This window comes from Falco peregrinus, chromosome 9 (genome assembly GCF_023634155.1).
Source record: "Falco peregrinus isolate bFalPer1 chromosome 9, bFalPer1.pri, whole genome shotgun sequence".
NCBI classification, from domain to species: domain Eukaryota; kingdom Metazoa; phylum Chordata; class Aves; order Falconiformes; family Falconidae; genus Falco; species Falco peregrinus.
In genome coordinates this window covers 17,271,445-17,292,777 of record NC_073729.1, presented here as the reverse complement: position 1 = coordinate 17,292,777, position 21,333 = coordinate 17,271,445, and the positions used below count along the sequence as shown (strand labels likewise).

General features: G+C 41.5%; 1 protein-coding gene and 1 long non-coding RNA gene across 9 annotated transcripts in view; one reads left to right on the top strand and one right to left on the bottom strand.

The window, feature by feature from the left end:
- The window catches only part of NAV2 (neuron navigator 2), a 410,341-nt gene that overhangs the window by 208,185 nt on the left and 180,823 nt on the right, over nt 1–21,333 (top strand). The gene's annotated exons all lie outside the window — the stretch shown is intronic.
- On the bottom strand, nt 5,150–18,756 carry LOC114012940 (uncharacterized). 2 transcript variants are annotated; one of them, XR_003555739.2, is made up of 4 exons: nt 18,644–18,756; nt 13,438–13,682; nt 7,843–7,930; nt 5,150–6,242 (listed from the first exon to the last, which is right to left on the bottom strand). It is a non-coding gene; the product is annotated as an uncharacterized LOC114012940 (long non-coding RNA). The 2 variants fall into 2 exon arrangements; XR_003555740.2 differs by having other exon boundaries at nt 5,150–6,235; nt 18,644–18,755.

Here is a 21,333-nt window from a genome sequence, read left to right as displayed (position 1 = left end):
GTGAGGAAAACTGCAGCTACCCAGAAATGCAGTGAGTCAAGGGGAGGCTGGCAGAGGAGGTGAGAAAATAACAGCTGGAAGTGAGACAAAGAAAAGCAGAAGCAGCCCAGACAACAGAGACAGAAGTTTTTGCTTTAGCAGAGTAATCTTTTAAGATGTTGAAATACTATGGAACTATAATGTGTTTAACTACACTTTGAACCTTTCAGTTACTGCATATCTTGTATGCAGGTTTCAACTCTGCTTTTACCTTCAGAGTTCAAGAGATTATCAAAGGAGACATGCATTGTGCTCTGTCATTAAGGCTCTAATTATTTAATTCCTTGTATCTTTGTTTTGTAGTGTCAAATTAGTGCTCTTGTGACTGCAGCCTGCCATACCACCATGACATGCACAACTAGTATTTCTCTGTGTGAAGACAAAGAATCTGTGCATTCACCTCTGAAGAGTCTGGGTATGCAAGGATGAAGAAATCATTCCTGCTATGTATGATCATATCTAGTAATCGTGTTTTTCACAACAGTATTCCCAGTATCAAAAAACCCAAGGGTTTCTCAGTTCGTCGCTATAAAGCTCAGGGTAAACAGTTCACTGGTGGTACAGAAATCTTAACTTTTTAAAATCCATTTGATTGAGCTACTGAAGGAAGCGCGAATTTATTTAGGAGAGAGAGGAGGGCCATAGCATCCTTGTTGCCAATTTAAGCATCCCCAGCACAGGACCAGGGTTTTTCCTCTGTTTCCATGTGTCCAGTTTATGATATGTAGGCGCTGAAAAACAAACGTTACTGTGCAGCCGCTGGGAATGTGCCTTTTTCTAGTTACAAGCCTGCACCAAGAGCTTTCCCTCATCGTGTGACTTGACATTTTGGGTAAGAGATCGAGATCTGTCCCAACCACTGTCCTTGGCAGTGTTGGTCCTTGACCAGCACTCTTGCAGAGTAAGCAGTATTTTTTCATGAAAATACAGATTGCTTTTCATAACCTATGGTTATATCTCCAAGCTGTGGTCTTCAGGGGACTGATTATGGCTAATGACTGAGATGGACATGATGCATCCCTGACGACACGTCACCTTTACCTTAGAGGCTGGGGAAGGGGATGAACAGAGGGCAGTTTTGTGGGGGTGGCAGCAGCTGTGCCCCGCCTCTTGGTTGAGCAGGGGAGGCAAGGGGAACTGTCCAAGGCTGCCCATGCTGATGGCAGCCCCCAACTCAGAGATGCACAGTGAGGAAAGCAGGACAGTATTGAAAGTTTTCAAAGGTAATGCTCTAATAAGCAACCAAAAATTAATGGGATGGCCCTATTGATTAATTAACGTTGTTCTGTGCCATCGTCAAGGAGGATGGAACCAGGCTGGCATTGTACTGACTTGTTTAGTGTTGAAGATGCAAGTTCAGAAGGCAGTGATGGAAGCAAGAGTAGTAGAGTCCCACCCAGAAGCTTCTGTGGACACCAGGAATGCTGCTTTGAAATCAAATTAGTTGGGAAGTCTGTGATTATGGCACTTCCGTCAATAGTAAATTGCTTACAACACTTAAGGGCAAACTACTGTAAGGATTCAACTCTAAATGTAGCCTTTTAGTTAGTACAAGTGGCTATAGATATATATATATGAAAGTGTGTATTTCTATATGTGTATGCATACATAATTCAGAATATGCATTTTGGCTCAAATCTACAATATAGGCCGTTTAGTTCACAGAATTTTGTGCTCTTGGGTTAACAACTGCATCCTTTAAGTTAATGAAAAGTATAAAGGGAAAGATTTTGGCAAGAGGAACTGGTGGATGCCATTTATTACCAAGTGTTCCAGGTACTAATCAAGGCTAGGAGTATCAGCTATTTTTTAATGAAATCTTAGTTTGCATTCTTTCATGGGAAAGGTTTCAGAAGTTTTTGTGAGGGATCTGTTGTTAAGTACCGAGCAGCTTCATCCACAGACTGTAATTTAAACACTTTTTCATACTGTTGTGCATCTGCCTAAGAAGGATTGCGTAGTTAATTTTAAATTATTGTTGATGTTAAGGGCACTTGGTAGAAACCCAGCAGAAACAGAGTAACTAACTCTTTCCTGGCTGTATTTTCATTTTTCTATCAAAGTAACCTGAATTGAGAACATAGTAAGTAAATATATTTTTGGTTGACATTATTATTAAGGTTTTTTCTACAGGAAAGTTTACCATTAGTTTTTAGACTTTAAAAGGGGTTGCTTTCGTGCAAGTTATACTGAGTGTTACCTCCTGGGAAAAAAAAGCTGGTTGACGGAAGTGCTTAGTCACTAAATGACTTTCTGTGCACTGTAGCACTTCATGGTATATATAGCTCTTGATTGTATGTAGAATCATCTATTACGGATGTGACTGTGCCTAAAGCAGATGGTAGCTCAGTCTGTGCACCTGGACAAGGTTCTCTTCACAAATATTACCAGTATATTTAAGAATATTTTCTTATTCTTTTCCTCCGCCCTCACTGATCTGAAGGAAAGCAGAGGGTTCATTGCACTTGTGAAAAGTCAAAAAGCTTAAACAATGTTGTGCTTCAGTAGTACTCGGATTTCCCCCTGGTTTTATTTGAGTAGGTGACAGTTATGTCTTTCCATCATTTTTTACAAATACAGTTTCACTTATGAGTTTTAGTTCTGTATCTCTTTTAGTGGCTGCACAAAGTATTTGAAGTTTTTGAATCCTGTGTAAATGACCCATCCTTTTATTAGCCAGGTCTCTGGCCTTTGGAGGTGACCACAGCGAGTTGCCAAAGGAGGAGGACAGCTCCTTGGCCTCTTTATTTTGGCCAGTAGTATGGATGTATGGTGCATATGGCTTATGAAAAGACATGGAAATTATGAGATGTAAACGTCTTTGGTGCATTCTGTCACCTGTAGAACAATATCTTTGGCAGAAGCTGCCCATCTGTACCATTCCTCAGCATACTATTCCTTCAACTATTGAAACTTCCCCAAGTCTCTTAAACTTGTTAACTATTCTGTGCTTGTACATGTTGGGAAACCAGGTGCAAGGCATATCAGGTCACAGTGCTGGGAGCGTGAGCTGGGATTGCATTCGGAAAGTCGTAAGCCCTAAGGGATTTTTGGAATAGGATCTTTAGAAGGTTTCCTTGGCAAAGCTGACCCCTGGATTATTGTCCTCTTTGGACTGTTATGAGGTCATAATTATGTGATTATATATATATATCTCATAATAATGAGGTCATCATAAGCTAATGATTTTGTTTTTCAGTTGCTGTGCTTCTCTAGCGGCGTTGTGTTACGGCAAAAGCTAGCAAGAAAGCTACCTTCTTTCATTTCTCACTTTTTTTTTTCCTTTGGCTGTAGTAAGGAAACAAATACCTGCCTTAGTTAAATAACCTGTAAAAGATGAATAAATAGTGAGTGGCCTTGGGGATTTTTTAACATTTGTAGAACAGCAGAATGTGTTTGGTGATAGTAGTGCTTGACTAAAGAGTTTTTCTCCTTTGCTCTCATACTTGACCACAGTGGGTAAAAATGAATTGCTTATTTGTCCCCCCAGCTCAGGGGCTGGGCCCTGCTGGATGCTTACTGAGATTTAATTGCATGGGTGATATTGCAGACAGAGAGTGTGTCTTGTGAACAAAATATTCTGTCTGGAAATGTCTACAAGTAGACAGATGCTCTTGTGAAGCATGTCTTCGCTTGTGCTCTTGGGTAGTGAGCAGAAGAGAGGGAGATGTGGAGAGTCGGGGCTGTTAGGTGAGGATGGTTGGAAGAGGCTCCTTTCAGCAACTGGTTTGTTTGCTGTGGTTGTGGCACTTGGCTCCCTCAGATTGCGGTGGGAATTTACTGCTCTCCATCACTGGGCAGTCTGGTTAATACTGTCAGCATTGCTTAACCAGTTTTTCAGTGTACTGTTTGTTTTTTTTTTTTTAATTTTAATTATCAGCTTTTTCTATCACATTGTGTATTGAATCAAGAAACTAATGATTAAAAAAACCCCAAAAAACAAAAAACAAAAAACCCAAACAAACAAACAAAAAAGCCACAACCACCCAAAACCCACAGCCCCCACCTATTTCTTGGTGCACTGGTGAGCTGTTGAGTACAATCAGGCTGGAACGTGGGGTGGAGCATAAGAAACTTTCCACTACTTTTGTGTTCTTTTAATCCTTAAAGGCTGCTGGATGTTACATGGGTTGCTGGCAAAAGCCAGATGATAGTATCAGTTCTAGCAGTGTTTATACTGCTTTAACTTGTATTGGTGAACACGTGGGAGGCAGTGAGGCCAAAGTGCATTAAAACACCTAGTGATCTGGCCCTAATAGTAGAATTATCAAGCAGACATCAAAAGCTAACTAAATCGGTGATGCCTGAATTTTAAATTTTTTTTAATATTTTCTGTTTATAAATGTTGGGGATAGGGGTGGTTCTGATTTGTTCCGGGGTTTGTTAAATGATTACATAGGAATGTGTCCTTTTGCCTGGCTACCCTTCTCTGCAAGAGTTACGGTTGCAGCAGTGCTTTCTTCATAAGCCTCCTATTCCTCAAGAGGCTTAAAATTTACACCGAGACATATTCTCATATCAGATTGGGCTGCAAGGTAGGTTACTGCGTTTGTGTGTTCTCTCTCAGAAGCGATCTCAGTCTTACCTGATAGTGGGGTCAGTGGTTTCTTTGGCCGGTAAGACTTACTGTTGTAATGCCATTTTTGCTTAGACCTCTGTCATGCTTTAACCCTGGACAGCAACCAAGCCCCACGCAGCCGCTCACATACTTCCCTCCCAGTGGGATGGTGGAGAGAATTGGAAGGGTAGAAGTGAGAAAACTCACGGGTTGAGATAAAATCAGTTTAAGAAGTAAAGCAAAAGCTGCACATGCAAGCAAAGCCAAGCAAGGAATTCCTTCACCCCTTCCCAGGGGCAGGCAGGTGCTCAGCCATCCCCAGGACAGCAGGGCTCTGTCACACATAACAGTGACATGAGAAGACAAATGTCTTCACTCCAAGCAGCCCCCCTTTCCTTCTTCCCCCAGCTTTACATGCTGAGCATGATATCATATGCTATGGAATATCCCTTTGGCCAGTTCAGGTCAGCCGTCCTGGCTGTGTCCCCTCCCAGTTTCTTGTCCCCCCGCCCCCCCCCCCCCCAGCCCTTTTAACTTGCAGGGCCTGAGAAGCTAAAAAGTCCTTGACTTAATATAAACATTACTTAGCAACGGGTAAAAACATCAATGTGTTATCAACGTTATTCTCATACCAAATCCCAAACACAGCATTGTACCAGCTACTGAGAAGAAAACTAACTCTATCCCAGCTGAAAACAGGACAACCTCCTTGAGTCTTTCTGAAACCGGTGAGCTACAACTATCTGTAAAGGTTGGCAGGAACAGATTTGTAGCTGATACACTTCCATGGGGAATGTAGAAATAGCCTTTAATGATAAAGATAACCATAAATGTGATAATTCACTGACTTCCTCCATGAAACAGTCCACATGACTCTTCCTGAATTACTTCATTTTTTTAATTAGTACGTTATGATCATGTATTTGCCCTTACTCTTCTCTGACAAATCAAATAGAGCTTTGTGAATTCCAGTCCATAACTCGTTCTTGTGGCTCTTCTCTGAAGCCTCTCCAAAGGTTAATAAACCTGTTGAACTGTTGCATGCAAACCAGCATTAAAACCAGCAGGTGACAAAGCCTATCCTTATTTGATAACCACCTGTTCTTATGTACAAGAACTGCCTCATGCCACAAACCCGGGCCTTGCGGTGGCGCATCGTGGCAATGATGCTCCTTCCAGAACCCCAAGTCTTTCAGATGCACTGAATTCGTGGAGAGTCCTTTTCTCTGTGACTTTCTTAGTTTCTCATTGATTATACCTGCTGTATTGAAACACGCTTTCATGGTTCCAGTCAGCATATATGAACTTCTTTCACTTTGATCTTACTCTCTTTTTGTCACACTTCTCCCGTTACTGATGATGTGCCGTCTGCAAATTTTGTAACTGTTCATGCCCCCTTCTAGGGCTTTCTCAGGGAAGTAGGGCTGAAAATGATCCCTGTGAACCACAGTCAAGCTATGTATTTTCTTAATGATAGTTTCTCATTTGTAATGTATTTTTAAACCAGTTAGCTCATTTTCAGTCCAGCTGATGTATGTCAGGTTGATTTGCTGTTACTCTGTTTTTTGATGCGTCAGGAGACATGAAGGCAAGAGCCTCTTTGTGGAATCGCATCTGCGTTATCGCTGTCGTAAGCATCTGCAAACTCAGCAGAAAATACCCATTTAGCAAGACACATTTTCCAGAGAGGGATGCTCATTTGCCAGTAATGATACTATCTGCTCAGCTGTTGATTAATTGAGTTGCTGTCCCTCGCTGTGTACTTCTGTCTGGGACTGGTGGGAGGCTGATAGGCCTGGGACTATCAAGACCATCGCATTCTCACTCTTTGAACACTGGTACCCAGCAAAAGCTCTCTCTGTGTCCTCCAGAACCTCCCAACAACTGCTGAAACAGCCACGATTAACCATTTGGGTAGCTCCTTTGTTGGGTGCCCTAACACTACTCAATATAATGTTTACTTCAGAGGAGGCTGCTATTCAACACCATTTTGAGAACTTGTCTTGAATGAAAATTATTGTTTAGCATCTGTTATGGTTCTGTGAGCTAGTCTCTCCTTCTCTCCCACATCATACATCGCAAAACATTGTTATTGACAACTTCAAGTTTTTGAACCAGTATTTTAATTTTGTAGATGTTTCTATTTTGTAAAGCATGAAAGGAAAACCTAAGTGGTTATTGGCATTTGGTAAAAATAAATAAAAAAACAGCTTTCAGTGAATTGAAAATTTCAGTATTTTTGACTAAAATGCATTGAAGAGCAGAATCAAATTTTCTGATAATATGCTCCCTTTTCCAAATAATAGCCAAGACATACTGTTATGTGATTAAAAAGCAAAAGTAATGGGTAAGTACATGAGTGTGACTTTGTTTAATAATTGCGGAGCAGGCTGTTAGCACACATATTTTTCAGAGGCAAACAATGGATTATTAGTGAACGGATTTCCCCAAGCTTTCTTCATAGTAAATGTGGCACAGACAATGACTGTAGGCACTGAGTTCATTCATAATGTCTCCAACACCTGTTTCCTCCTGTTTTTCCAACAGTTTTATTTGGAAAGTGTTGAGAACTGGAATGATGTCTCATTAGAGAGCGGGGTATGCCAGGGACACACGTGTTTCTCTGTCATTGAAGACTCGCTAGCAAATAACAAGTGTATTGTTTAGCACTTTAATAGGGATGTTTAGATGCCCATTAGTGCTGTAAATAATGTCCTTCTTTGAAGGTTCAACTTAACACTGTCTCCATGTCATCATGTATGGATTGTCAAAGTTCATAAAAAAAGCTTGCTAGAGAGTTCGAATGCTTTATGGTTAAAGAATTCAATTAAAGCAAATATCCCATCCTTGTTCTCTTTTGAAATCGGACATTGTATGTGCAAGGCATCTCTGAGATCTGTCAGCAAAGCCCGGGCACAGCAATCAGGGAAGAACTCCCGCCGCGATGCTGCCAGGGGGCAAGAGGTCATGCAGGGATTTTACCAACTTCAATCCCAATCTTATCTCTTTCATTCACCCTGTCGAGGGAGCCTAACGGAGAGATAGGAGGATGAAAGGCAGCTCCAAATTCTTACTTTTTAATGGAAGAAATAAATTCCAGTTACACCTGGCAACGCTATCAGAACTCGGGGGATCTTCATCCCAAATCAAGGCTATCTTAGGAAAATCCATTAAATAAAAGCAACACAGATTTTAATTAAGGATATTAATTAATTGTTAAAGTGATTGGGAGGCACAGAACTTACTCTTCAACCTCAGGAGCTTTGCTTCATTAATATTTCAGGCTGATTACGGGTGAGCTTCTCTGTCCGTGTTCAGCACGTTCTGTTGGCCCTTAAGGGATAAAATGAGCAAACATTCCAAATGTGAGCCGCACTTCAGTTAATGTGAGAACAGATGGCAAACTGTGTTCAGAGGAACGAGACTGGTGGGCTGAAGAGCAACTGAAGCCTACACCCTTCCATCCGTATCTGGTCTTTTAGCCTGCCAGTTTGTAACTGGGCACCCCTTGGAGGGGCAGGTTTGGCTCTACCCTGTTGGGCACTGAAGCAGCATGAGGAGGGTCCCAAAGGTGGTGTTTTCCTCTGCAATGGTAGACAAGGACCTGGCATTTTCTGGGACCTCTCCTTTGCTTCTTGCAGTCCCCAGTTTCGGCACCAGGTTGAGGGTTGAATGAAAGCATTTGGCTGCTCAAACTGGCAAAGCAGATCATCAACAACCATTTAAGAGGCTTAGGAGATGTCTGAGCCTACCCTGACTTGTGCTGTGGGTTGTCTTGGCCCTTTGTGTGGACCCTAATCCTGCAAGTGTAAAGCTCCTTGTGTCTCAGCTCCCTTGCTTTTTGTCTGAAGTTGGTGTGTTTTTTGGAAGCCGAGCACAATCTTTGAGTCATGGTATTTCGGCAGATGCCAGCACGTTGGTGGGAAGGCCTTGTGATGTTTCCACTGTGTCAGCAGCAGGGAAGCGACAAATTTAAGCTTGGTAAGGAGCATGCACTACAGGCACTGGCAGCTCCTCTGAGGTGCTGGTAAGATGCTCTTACAAAATCCTTTTGGCGTCACACCCAGGCTTCTTCCAAGTGCATGCATTCATTCTTTCATTCATGGGTCTGTCAGCAGGTTATTGTTTCTGCCTGTGACCCTCCTGAAAACCATACATCTTATGTTCAAGCCCTCAAATGGGCTATGACCTTCTCCTCTTTTGAATGTTGTAGGAATGACCTTTCAGCAGGGTACTTGCTTGTATAGAGGGCTGACTGGGAAGATTTGGCTGTGTTAGAGGCTTTGGTCCACATTGGCCTGAAGTGAAAGAACAAGAGTTCTTTATTCTCAGGAAGGGATTCAAATTTTACTCTTATGGTTCGAATGTAACCTGTATGCATAAAGTCTTTAACTGCTTTCAGCATTGCAGTTCTTTCTCTATGTGCATCTATTCAGGCTACCAAAATTGGTAGGGGAATTCTTTTTACAGTGAAAGAAAATTATTATTGTTTGTTTTGATAACTATTCCTTTTTTCTTACCATATACTTAAAAAAACCCCCAGAACACACAAAAAAATTACAGACTTAAGGAACGAAATCCAAGTCATAGAAGTATAACTCTATAGGCAAAGACTTCAATAAGTGTGTACATGCATTTTTTTCTTACTGAAGTATGTACATGCAGATTTCCAAATGCTTATTTGCTGATTTATTGTAGTATTTCTTCAGCAACATGCTGAATTGGGTACATGAAACAACCTAGCTAGTAAAATCCTGCAATAGGGGAACTTTTAGCGAAGGAAGCAATCAGTTTTGTTACAATTTTGTCCTTTTTTTGTAATGTCTTGGCTGTATTGTGAGAACAAATAACGTTGTATTTACTCCTTTTGGTCTCTGAAGCCAGCTGTGGGCCTTTAGAAGGGATGTTACAAGCACAGGATTGTGGATTCAACTTTTGCAGGCATAAAATGCATCCTGAAAAAGAGACTCAAGCGCTGTAGCTAAGAAGCAGCCACTTTAAGGCTGAAACCTCCAGTGCCTCAGTGGCAGAAAGTGTATGCTGGGTGCTTTTGTTTAAGGATTGTATTTTTTAAAGGAAATTTAAGTGGTTAACACTTAGAAAATGATGGCAAGCTGACAGGGGCTGCCTGTGGGCTCCTGGTCTGTTAATCACAGGTTATGCCAGTGGTCATTTCTTGCCTCCCCTCCTGCAGCTGGCACTTTGTGTATAAGACTCACAATCTATATTCAGAGAGAGAGTAGGAAGAGGGCGGCCTGGGGAATTGCTTCAGTTGTTGGTTGGGTTTTTTGATACTTCCCTGTCACTCATTTGTGGCCTGGCGAAGTCAAAGGGACCAAAGAAATGACTACCCAAACCCAGGCTTGGAGAGCGCTGGACGGGGATGCACCTGCACTGCAAGCTGCTGGGTGCGTGGAGCTGCTGTGGCCTCCTGTGCCGCCATGGCGCCTCATTTGATCAGGTACAGTGCCCTCGCCAGAGCAGAAGGGTGAGGAGCAACAGCCAAGTGCGTGGTGTGAGGCTCCTTTCCCACTAGTGATTTCAGAGGACCTTGGGCAGGACCAGACAGGACTCTTCCCACAGCTGAGTATCTGGTCTGGACTGCTCTGCAGGGCAAGATGCTGCTGTTGTGGGAAATTTCAGGAGGATGCGAGAAAGCAGCTGTGGAATGGTCTGGCATTTACATATATGTTTAATAGCTGTAGCTTAAGTACAGACCATGTGGCAAACTGGTATTTATTGCCATTAAATACAGCTATTCTGGATATTCTAAAGACTCTTACTGATGTCTTGAAATGTGAAGTCTATGTTCCTGAAGTCCATCTGTGATGTTCCACGTGTTGAATCATTTTTAAGGCTGTATATTCTGGTCTGGTTTTAAGGGAATTTTACTATGGAAAAGTTTAGTCCTTTCCCATCTAGCAGACTTTAAGTATAAATGAAAGCCGGGGCTGGGGGCAGCCGGGGGTGCACTCGGTGGTGCTAACACAAGCCAGCTTTGGAAGACGAACTCTTTACAGCATCAGGCTGTCAAATCTGGGAGAAGCCCCTGCAATGTACCGCTTTGCTCTAAGCCGTGCCGGGTAACTTGGGGCATCTTCCTAAAGCACTGACTGCTCCCTGGGAACTCTTCTTCACTTCTGTTTTCAAAGATTGCTTTTTGCAAAGCGATCCCTTCCACCTTCCCTGTGTACTTCGTTCCCTGTTCCCCCCCTCCCCCCCCCCTTTCCTCGCTGGGCCGGCCGAGCGGAGCCCCCCGCCCCCCGAAGGGTTAAGGGCGAGCCTTCGCCGGGAGCCGGGGCGGGGGGAGCCCGCCCGCCGCCTGCCCGGGCCCGCAGCGCGGAGCGGCCGCCATGTAGCGCGGAGCGGCCGCCTGGTAGCGCGGTGCCGCCGCCTTGCAGCGCGGTGCCAGCCCTGCTGCCCGCGGCGGGGGGGCCATGGCCGCGTAGCGCCGCCGGCAGGTGCTCGGCGGGGACCATGAGCGTGATGCTGTGGCGCTGGGAGCAGAACAACAGCACCATGAAGCTGGTAAGGGTCGCGGAGCAGGACCTGCGGCAGCCGGGTGGTAACTGATGGGGTTTCCCTTGCCTCTTTCTCCTTAGCAAGCAGGAGCTGGTGTCCGGGTGAGGTACTGAAGTATCTAATTAACAATGAACCAGGTGGGCTGGAAGGGCTGGTGCTGAAACGATGTGCTCTCCCGCTGGAATGCTGTTTTGCAATAGAGTTGCAGCCGGATCTGTTACTCATTAGTTCATCTTTCGGACTGCTTTAAGTTGTTTTGCGTGTTGTTTGATCTCTGTAGTTAAGCGCACTTAAAAGCAAGGATAGAAACGTCGATCTCATGTTTAGTTTCCCCCTCACCTTCCTTTATTTATTGTCTCTTTCACTTTTTTCCTGGGAAACAGTTTTCTCTTTTCTAGTCTTGCTAGAATAATTTTGTAGCTGGGAGCATTTGGGGGTTTTGTTTGCTCAGCAGTTCGTTTTGCAGTTCCCCCCATTTTTTATTTCCTTCAGAGGAAAGTAAAAAAAACCCACTAGTCCCTGTAAGCAGTAAGTGTGTGGCTGCTTCATTCCTCCAGCATAAATGAGACCAGGAAACCCACGTATCTGCCTGTCTGTTTGAATTACGGTCCATACCAAGATTTAAACTCTGGTTAAAACTTAGAGAGACTTCTTGTGAGCAGCTTTTTTTTTTTTTTTTATTAAAGCTATTAGATGTAAAGAATATCAAGGCAGTGGCTGCCTGAGATAGCTTTAAATTTGTTTTCTCTGCCTCTCTGGCAGATTATTTAAACAAAGAAAATTACATTTCTATGCATTTTTTATAGGAAAGATTTCTTTTCATGAGAAATAATCAAAACCAAGGATTTGCTACAGGTCTAATCCTTTAGCCTATATTTATGAAAACTCTGTTGAAATCCATGTGGGAGTCTGAGGTACCCAGCACCTCTTTGTATCAGGCTCTGTGATCATAGAAATTTATAGTGCATCTAGTAATGTAACAATCTCTTGTTTTTACATACTTTCCTTGCAAGGAATGAGGTGATAAACACGTGCTATTTAAGGAGTATTCTGTTCTAGATAGAAAAGCAGCTCTTCACGTGGGAGTAGATAGTTTTGGATATTTCATGCATGAGTAGCCCCTGGAATAATGAATTTGTGAGCTGGTGGTGAAAATGTGCGGCTTAGTGTGGGGGTTGCCCAAGCTAGGTTCCAGCTGAAGCCAAGTATTTTGGAAAGGGAGCTTAAAGGGAGCCCTCCCTCCCTTTTCATATGCAAAGATCTCTTCAGGAAGCAGAGCCAGCTATGTACACAGGTGTATGAAAAAGTCCTTGCATATACATTGGCTTTTAAACCACCTGCAAATGGACTTTACAAACAGGCTAAGCATCTGTGAGAACTGAGCGTATTAAATCGAGTAGAGAAAAGGAGATGTGAGGTGAGAAATGAAAGAAGTGAACTAGCTGCTAGTAATCCAGGCACAACAAACTCTAACCAATGCTCAGACTGCCAGTGCTGGACTTACCAGCTTCTTTGGCAGAAGGAGAAAAGTATTAAAACTTTCATCCCATGCCTTACTCCTGACTCACTCTCCCTGTAAAGTGGTGGACTTTTATTGCCCCCTGTAATCTGGGAATTGTAGAGATTGCTCTTGTGGGGGTGCCACCTGCCTGGTAGTGGCTGGCTGGGTGCTGGGGCAGGGAGAGCCCTGGGTGCTACTGAGTCTTGGGGGCCTAGCAGGTCTCTGCCTGAGGGGCTCGGATGGGCCGAGCTTTGTGCAGTGCTCTTCACAGGCCTTGGCTGTTCTGTAGTGATAAAGTGGATCAAAGAAAGCCAGCTTTATAATGATAATTTAAAAAAAAAAATAATCCCCAGCTAAGTGAGTATTAGGGTAAATAGACCAGAGGATGCCCGATGAAAGTGTCTTGGGTATATGAAAATACAAAAAAAAAAAAAAAGTTTTTAATTGGCCACAACTAAAAAGAGGAACTGAAGACCTGAATGAAATATTTAAAATAAATAAAATATTAAATCTATAACTGCATATCTTGCAGGAAATAAGATGGGATTAGACTTCCTCAGTTGTTTGTCACAGCTTTTAGCTGCAAATGACAATTTGCCTTTTATAACAATCAGTGAAGCTGTACTTTTCTGTTCATTCTCTGACCATGAAGTTTTATGCGACATAAATTTATTGAACACAGAATTTCATACAATTGTCCCTGTTTCTCTGGCACAACTTTTCAAAGGATTTCAAAGTACTTCATCAGCAGTTCACAGAGTCTTAAAGTAATTTCTCCTGGTTCCCTGCGAGTGAGAAAGACGTCATGACTCCTTACCTTGCTGCTGAAAGGCAGGCATGGGCTCCATCACCATCTAGGAGTGGGCAGCAGGGCTTTTGCAATAGCTGAGGGCAGGAACTGAATCAACATTTTGCTGGATTGAGTCGGAGATGGAGGGTGTTGGTGTTATTGGTGGAGCTGGTGAGTACTGAAGGGGCCCAAAGGACGCCTACAAAGCACTGTGCCCTACCGATTCCATTCTGCCTTCTCTCCGTCCCCCTCCCTTTGGTCCCATGAAGTTTCTGTGGAGGAAAGAAAGAGAAAATGCTTGTCAGCGTTTACTTAGGGTGAGCTGATTGTGGCTGGTATACCAAAAATAACTAAATACCTACTGTTGAGTGTTTTGGGTGGTGACAAGCAAGAATCACTTTGTGGCTGAACGCATAAGATTCAGAGTATGGAAACTTAAGGTTTTTTCTGATTTGTAAGGCAGGACTTTTCAGGTGACCAGGGATAAACCCGTTTGCTTGCTGTTGTCACAGAGTCCCCAAATATCAGATCCTGCAAGACTTAAATTTGCAAATATTGGGATGTTGCCGTAAGTACGATGCAAAAATAGGTGTCTAACTCTGCTTGAAACTCAGTGTTGGTAGCTCCTCTTCTGAAATACTGCCCTTGAATCATCGAAGAGAGGGGATTTGCCTGATTTCTGTCACATACTGCTATGCAATCCATTTAGCACCCATTTCATTTGTGTGTTTGCTTTAGCTCTATGAAAAGTGTATCAGGGGGATTCTGATGTTTAAGGCACATCTTTGTTACTTGTAGCCATGGGACTTAACCATAAGCTAGTTGAAAAGACAGTTGTAGAGGATTAGCAAGTCCTCTGCAGGTCCAGCTCTGATCAGGTTATTGAAAATGGGCTTTCCCCTTCTGTGGACATAGAAATATATTATAAAATAAAAAGTTTCTAAGTAGAGCAGTATAAAAACAGAGTGAAGAGGGTTCAGGTGACTTCTGCAAGAGTCCTTAGTTGAGGTACTGCCAGAAGCCTCTGACCCTTTTCATTTTTCGGGGTTGGGGGTGTTTGCATAATACCAAACTGTGCTGCAGCATCTGTACGAGTGTTTTCCAGTCCTATTCTGGAGCGATGCTCTTTGTTTAGTACACTTGTCTTGAGGCTTGATGGTTTGGCTGTTGATGCTTCTGTTAGACTTTCCACCACTTCATGGCTTCTCTTTTAGGTACTTATCATGCTGCTCTTAACACTTCAGAAAAGAATTGTATATATTTAGAAACAATTGTTTCAGAAATATTTGGCAAGCATTGCGATTTTGGATGTAGTGTTGTACACTATTGAGTTGAGGGTAAACCAGCCAGACATAAGGAGGCTGTATGTAAATTGTGTTTTCTTCACAGTCAGAATTGCATTTTAGACATTTTATCTGTTAATTAAGCTTGGGAACCAAGATGATGACATCTGAAAGATACAGAAGGCAAATTGTGGTGTTTGTTAAGAAAGTGTAATTAAGATCTGGAGGTGACTGACTGATCCCTACGGAGTACTTAAGAGTAACCTTAACTATCACAACTATTTTTCTAAATAGGATCACAAAATAATTTAGGTTGGAAAGGACCTCTGGAACTGATCTAGACCAACTCATTGCTCAAAGTAGAGCAGCTCACTTAAAAGAAACATCAGGTTGCCATGGGCCAGTTGATTTTGATAAGCTCAAAGAACATACTGCTTCTATTCCAGTGTTTCACCACTTCCATTGAGAGATTTTTTTCCCTAAATCCACCCAGAATTACGCTTGATTCTACCAGTGATGCTTGCTTGTCTCTTGCTATGCAACTGCCTTCACCCACCTTCTCTGGATGTTTGAAGGTGGGGACCAGAGGCCCCCACCCCATCTCTTATGTTTCAGAGGCTGAACAAACTTGTCTCCTTCTCCTCCTAGCAGTTTCCCTTCCTTGCTTGCATTGCTTGTAACCTAGCGAGCACTGGCATCTAGTTCCTGAAATGTTCCAGACTTGATTCTGGAAAACTTGAAAAATCTTAGGGTTTATGTTAATCACCTCTTTGGGAAGGTGGGAAAAATTACCTGACAAAATGTTGGTACAAATCTGTTTGTCATCTTGAATCACCTGCATAATACAAGGTTGCTTTTATTGCTGGATATATTTCCTGGGCAACCATGGCAAACTTCTCGCCAGTCTTTCTGGAGCATATTGATGTTGTTCCTGGACATTGAGAGGAATGGCCAGACCATAACCAAGATAGCTTTTTTGCTGAATAGACTCTGCCTATTTTCCCAAGGTGTTGCCAACTCCCAGGAGACAAAAATTGCATTTTGGTAGTTTGCTCCTCCTTTTCGTGGTGACTTGTGCAAGGCTGTTAACCTACCTAGTCTGTCACCAGAGTTCCTTATTCCTAGACTTTTAAAAGCAAATGCTTATTTCTGATTTTCTTTCTGCTTTGCATTTGAGACTAGCAGAACAAAGTTTCAACACAGAGTCTAAAACCTTCCTCTTTGCTTAACTGTTATGAGTCAGCTACACACCTTATGCAAACACCTTTTTTTTAATGTAATCAAAACAAGGACCTTTCCCACTCACTGTTTTATGGCTTAGGGAATTTGCAAGGGGTAATGTATTGGTTTTGTGATGATTGCAGGTTGTAAAAAGCATATGATACTTTCTCTTTAGGCAAGGTTTAAATTGTGTGGTTTTGAGCTGCCCCCCAGCCTTGTAGCACGTGTATACAACTGTGAAATCTGGGAATGTTCCAGCCTTTTACAAGACCTTCCCTACTACTATATCAGTAGAAACATGGTAACTAACCTATCTGGATATAACTAGCACTAGATAACCTTTCCAGGTTTTTTGGTTGGGGTTGGGGGTTTTTTTCAGCCTACAAGCAACTAATGAATGAAAAAGGTTTGTATGTCTTCTCAAGAGGAAATATTGTGGGTCTGACGTGGAATAATGAATGACCTCAGATTAAGCCCATATTGTAAGTTTTGTTTCTTTAGATGGAATAAAAGAAACTTGATTGAAGAGCCACAGTAGTGTCAGCAGGAGCTAGCATTTTATTGTGAAATGTACCATAAATAACAGTGTTTCAAAACCAACTTTCAGATGCACAAGTATTTGAGCTTGTTAGGATTTTATTTAATATAGGTTTTGTGGGGTTTTTGGTTGGTTTTCTCTGTTGTTGGTTTGGTTGTTTTTTTTAGGGAGTAGCTTTTGTCTTTTCTCAGTTGGGCTTAGATTTATGGGATATACAGAGCTGGATAAAACTGAACAGAGGATTGCTCAGCTTTCCTTGTTCACCTCTATTCTTTCTATTTCAGTTTATAAAACTTGAATGGTACTTACTATTAAGCAGATAGAATACTGTTTTGATTTTTCTTCCCCCATAATTTTTTTCTGTTTAGATTTTAACATGTTGAATAACATGAGAGAAAAGAAATGTGCATGTCTTTGCCATAAGCACTTTACATATAGGTACTGTAACTTATGAATAGGACCAGGTTCTCATTTTCATAGTAGCAACCAGACTCTGGGTGTAGATGTACCTTAGTGTACATCCAGCCAGAATCTTATCCTTATTGCAAAGAGAACTCTGTGAGGACTATTTGCACTTGCATTTGCTCAAGCATGTGGGCTGAGGGGAGGGAAATTTCAAGCAAGGATGGTTTTCCCATCCTTGCCCTTGCACCATAAAAGACCCTGAGCTGCAGGGAGTGGGAGACTTGCTCTGGCTGAGATCACTGCTGAGCATCAGGAGGTGCAGGAAAGAGTTGGGCCATGTCTTCGTCCCATACCCCTGTGGCTGGTGGAAAATGATGCTCCAGATGGGCTAGGTAAGGAGGAGTGATGTCTTCTCATACAGCGTAGCTCAGCACCACCCCAAATGGGTGCCAGGAGGTGGATGGTCCCAACTAGACCAGCACATGAATTTTGTCAAAGGTAGTGGGCCATTGGGTAAACCATTGGCATTTTTTTAAAAAACGTTCTTAAAAAAAATATATAGTTGTTATAAAATTGTCAGTTAATTCATAATCTTCCATGTGAAGAGAGTGTTAAAAGATTTATCACTATGTATAAAATTTCTGTCCTGGTTTACACGTGGGTTCTTCTATTAAACTTTTCCTCTTAATGCTGTTATCTCAGTGTGCCTTCTGGACTAATGTGTAGCATAGAGCAAAGAAAATATACTTATTTGGAAGAAACACTTCATTCTGGAAGAGATTTTCGCGTGCTTAACTTAAAAACTGCAATAGAAGAATTGTCTGGGATGATAAAAGCTGTGAAAAGTTACAGTTTGATAGATCTATTTTTGCTAGCTCGTTTAGCTATACTTTTCATTAAGTAAGGGAAAGAATCACTGCAGTTCCCTAAGCTTTTGCCATCTATATTAGTGACTTATAAGCAGTTTATTTGAATCATCAAAGCGTTATCTTGCGGCTGATAATTGACTTGATGTTGGAATCGGATCACTGCCTATTACAGAGTTTTTCCAAGCTGAAAAGTTTGGAACCTCAGCCAGTTAGTAGATGTCTAGATTGAAGGCTTAGTCTCTGGCACTCTACCAAGATTAAAATAAATAGCAAAGCACCATTCTGTATTCCATAGGTTAGGATATTTCTGAAAGACACTAATGCATATAATCATACATTTCCCACCCTTCTGTTTAATCACAGTTAAGAAAATGTTCTTTTGACACAGAAGCCTGTGAGTGTACAGTGTGTTTAAAGGACTCATGCATCTTTTTCCTGAGGAGGATCTGTCAAGAGAGGACATAGCAACTCTGAACTGCAGCATCATAAGGCTGTGAAAAAGGCAAATTTGTTCCTAAGAAGTATCAGGAAAGATACTTGCAGTAGAGATAAGGAAGTGTGAATGCAGTGAAACCACCAAAAGGCAGGAGAAACCTTGTACAGAATATTATAAACAGTTGTGGTATCATTTATGAAAGGTCAGTTCAAAGGAAACAAAGGCTGTTGTGTTGACCAAGGGAAAGAAAAATCTGTCTCCTTGACACTTGTGACCAGGAAAACAATGATAATGTGGGCATATGAGTATTCTCTGTAAAGACACCAAACACAGCAGAGCAGTTCTAATCAATGCAGGCAGGTACTGAAGCAGGCTCTTTTGAAAAGGTAGACTTCAACGTACCTTTTAGGAGAGACTTTGATCAATTTATGACAGCAGTGGTATCATATAGTTAGTTAAATTGCTAGATAGATGTACTTACCATGCTGTTTTCCTGTTTAACTCTAGGAGCTCTGCATTTTGTAAATAGCATGTGTGTGTGTACTGGGACCAGCTGGGATGGAGTTAAGTTTCTTCAGAGCAACCCATGCTCTTAGCTGCTGGCCAAGGTCAACCCATCCCAGTGTGTATTTGTTCTGTACAATATTTAAATATTATATAAATGCTGCAGTTGTATGAGGCAAAGTTCTTTGTTTAAAGTAAGGAGTTGACATCATCACAGAAATCAAAGAAACTAGAAAACAATTTTAATAATGTATAAATGCTTTAATGTGTGTTTTCAGTTGTTTATATCTCAGTGTAAATAAATACCGTATTATAACTGTTTTGTTACAAGCTGTACGTGTCGCACGTCAGTGCAGATATCATTAAAAAATTGCTTCTTTATATAAGGAACTTCAGAAGTGAGTCTAAAAATAAATGTTGGTGCTAGATGTTGCTTGTTTTAGGCCTTCTGAAATAGTCCAGATTAATCTGTTTGTCTGCCTTAATTGAGAATTGAGATATGGAGATTTGAGCCTCATTTAATTTTGCTCTGTGATTATGGCAGTAAACAGACTGGAAAGGGAAAGGCTGTCCTTCAAAACACATTCCTTTTCTGGTACAGGATGTCTTTTTGGGAGTGCAACTTGATTTTAGTTTATTTACTTCTGCCCTCACAGGACACCAAGGGAAGATTAAAAATCATATACACTGTTCTAAAAACCTCATTATTTCTTATACTCCCAATGACATGTATTTCTGTGCTAACTTCTTCGTTGTAGAGCGTAGAGGGATAGATGCAGATGGTGGATACTTAATGGCATGTGAGAGAGGGATTTTTTTTTCACCCTCAGTGTCAGACTTTACTGTTACGATTTACTGATTAACATAATGATATCACCCTGTTAGGGGATATAAAGTCTGAAAACTAATTGGCTTGCATTCTTTTACTCTTCCTGGAAGACTGACCCCAAATTTTTCTCCAGCCTCATCTGCTTTGAACATATGCATAGCCTATTCATATGCATTTGGGGAGATTTTGCCAGCGTGTCTGTTAACTGTTCTGCTCCTCTTCCCCCATGTTCCTAGGCAAAGAGCATCTTACTCTGTGAAGTTTAAATAAGCCAGATTCTTTCTTTCACAAGTCTTTTTTCACAAGACAGTTTCTTAACTTGCTGAGTCCTTTTCTGTACCATTTCTAGTCAGATTTCCTTCTCCTTGAACACAGGTGACAAGAACTGCACAAGATTTTTCAGGTGAAGTCTTCCCAGGGCATTGTACAAGGTCTTTAATATGTCTTCATTTGCATAGAAATTTTACATGTGAGTAAGCATTCAGCCTTTCAGCCAGCTACTACTTGCATTTTTTACTAGCAGATTGCTCATGATTAGGTCATTATGGTGAAGCTATGACCTATCAGGTTCTGTGCTGCCTTTCTGTTTGCAAAGCCTTACTTCAAATATTCACCATGCCCTTTCAATACACTTGTTTATGGTCATAATGGATCTGCTTTTTCGTTTTGAGATGTGCAAAGTTTCATTTGACAAACATTATTCCTTACAGATTATCTGGGCAGTTACTAGATTTTATTATACTGATCCTGGTGATGTTGGCTCAGGAAAACGACCCTACACAACTTGTGTGTTTCTTGTATTTTATTTCTTGTATTTCTTCAGGGTAATGCTGTGGAAGTGGAGGGAAGATGATTTTGGTGCAGAAGCACATTGTACTTTTGAAGAGGCTTCTGAACTGAGAAGTAGTTATGTATCTTTTTTTTTTTTTTTTGGATAGGTATCTTTTTAACTTCAAAAGTGCTCCTTGAGTATGTGATTTCAATTAGTTGAGTGCATTTCACTGTTTCTAGTACCTTACCATCATGCCTACATTGTAATGTGATTGATAATCACCTGTGAAATAGTTGGGCATTGGAAAGCAAGTTGATTTTCTCCTCTGTGGTGCTTTACATTTAGAGGTTTGCTGTAAGGGCTGTTTCCTTTTTTTTTTTCTTTCTTTTTTTTTTTAAATTTTTGGAAGTCTTTTTTAACCACCAAAATGCACATAAAATAGCCTGAGCTGAGAATTAGGCTTCCATTGGATTCAGTACAGAGTATATGAAGAGGTCGGTATTTTCTAAGGTGTACCTGAATTCTGGCTTGGTTTTGGCAGAGGCTTCCAAAACCACGCACATGCTACCTTGCTCTCCTGAGTTCTGTGATACGAGTTTTAGTATTCAGAAGGTAAAAATATCTGTTGTTTGATTTTGGTTTAAGAGATTCTAGTGGAAAATTTACATTAGGAGAGGATCTACAATATAGGATACCAGGATTTCTAATGATGAGATGTCTTTTGAAGAATCAGTCTGTTCTGGACATTTTATTGTTATGACTAAGTGTGGATTTCGGATGCAAATTTTTGACCTTTTGAAAAACATTATTTAGATCTTGAGATAGCTGAGATTCATTTACTGAGATCACAACCCTGCTGTGTGAGGTGCTACTGAAACATAAAGCGGCATCTCTTGTCCTGGAGGTATGTAGCATAAATATGTGTAAGCATATTCATCTAAATAAGACAAGGGGTGGGAGGGGTGACAGGCATGTAGAGAGATGAAGAGATTTACTCAGGGCTGAAAACTATTTTCAAGGAGTAAGAAGAGGGAAATGCACCTGCCATTCTGTGCGCCTTGGTCTC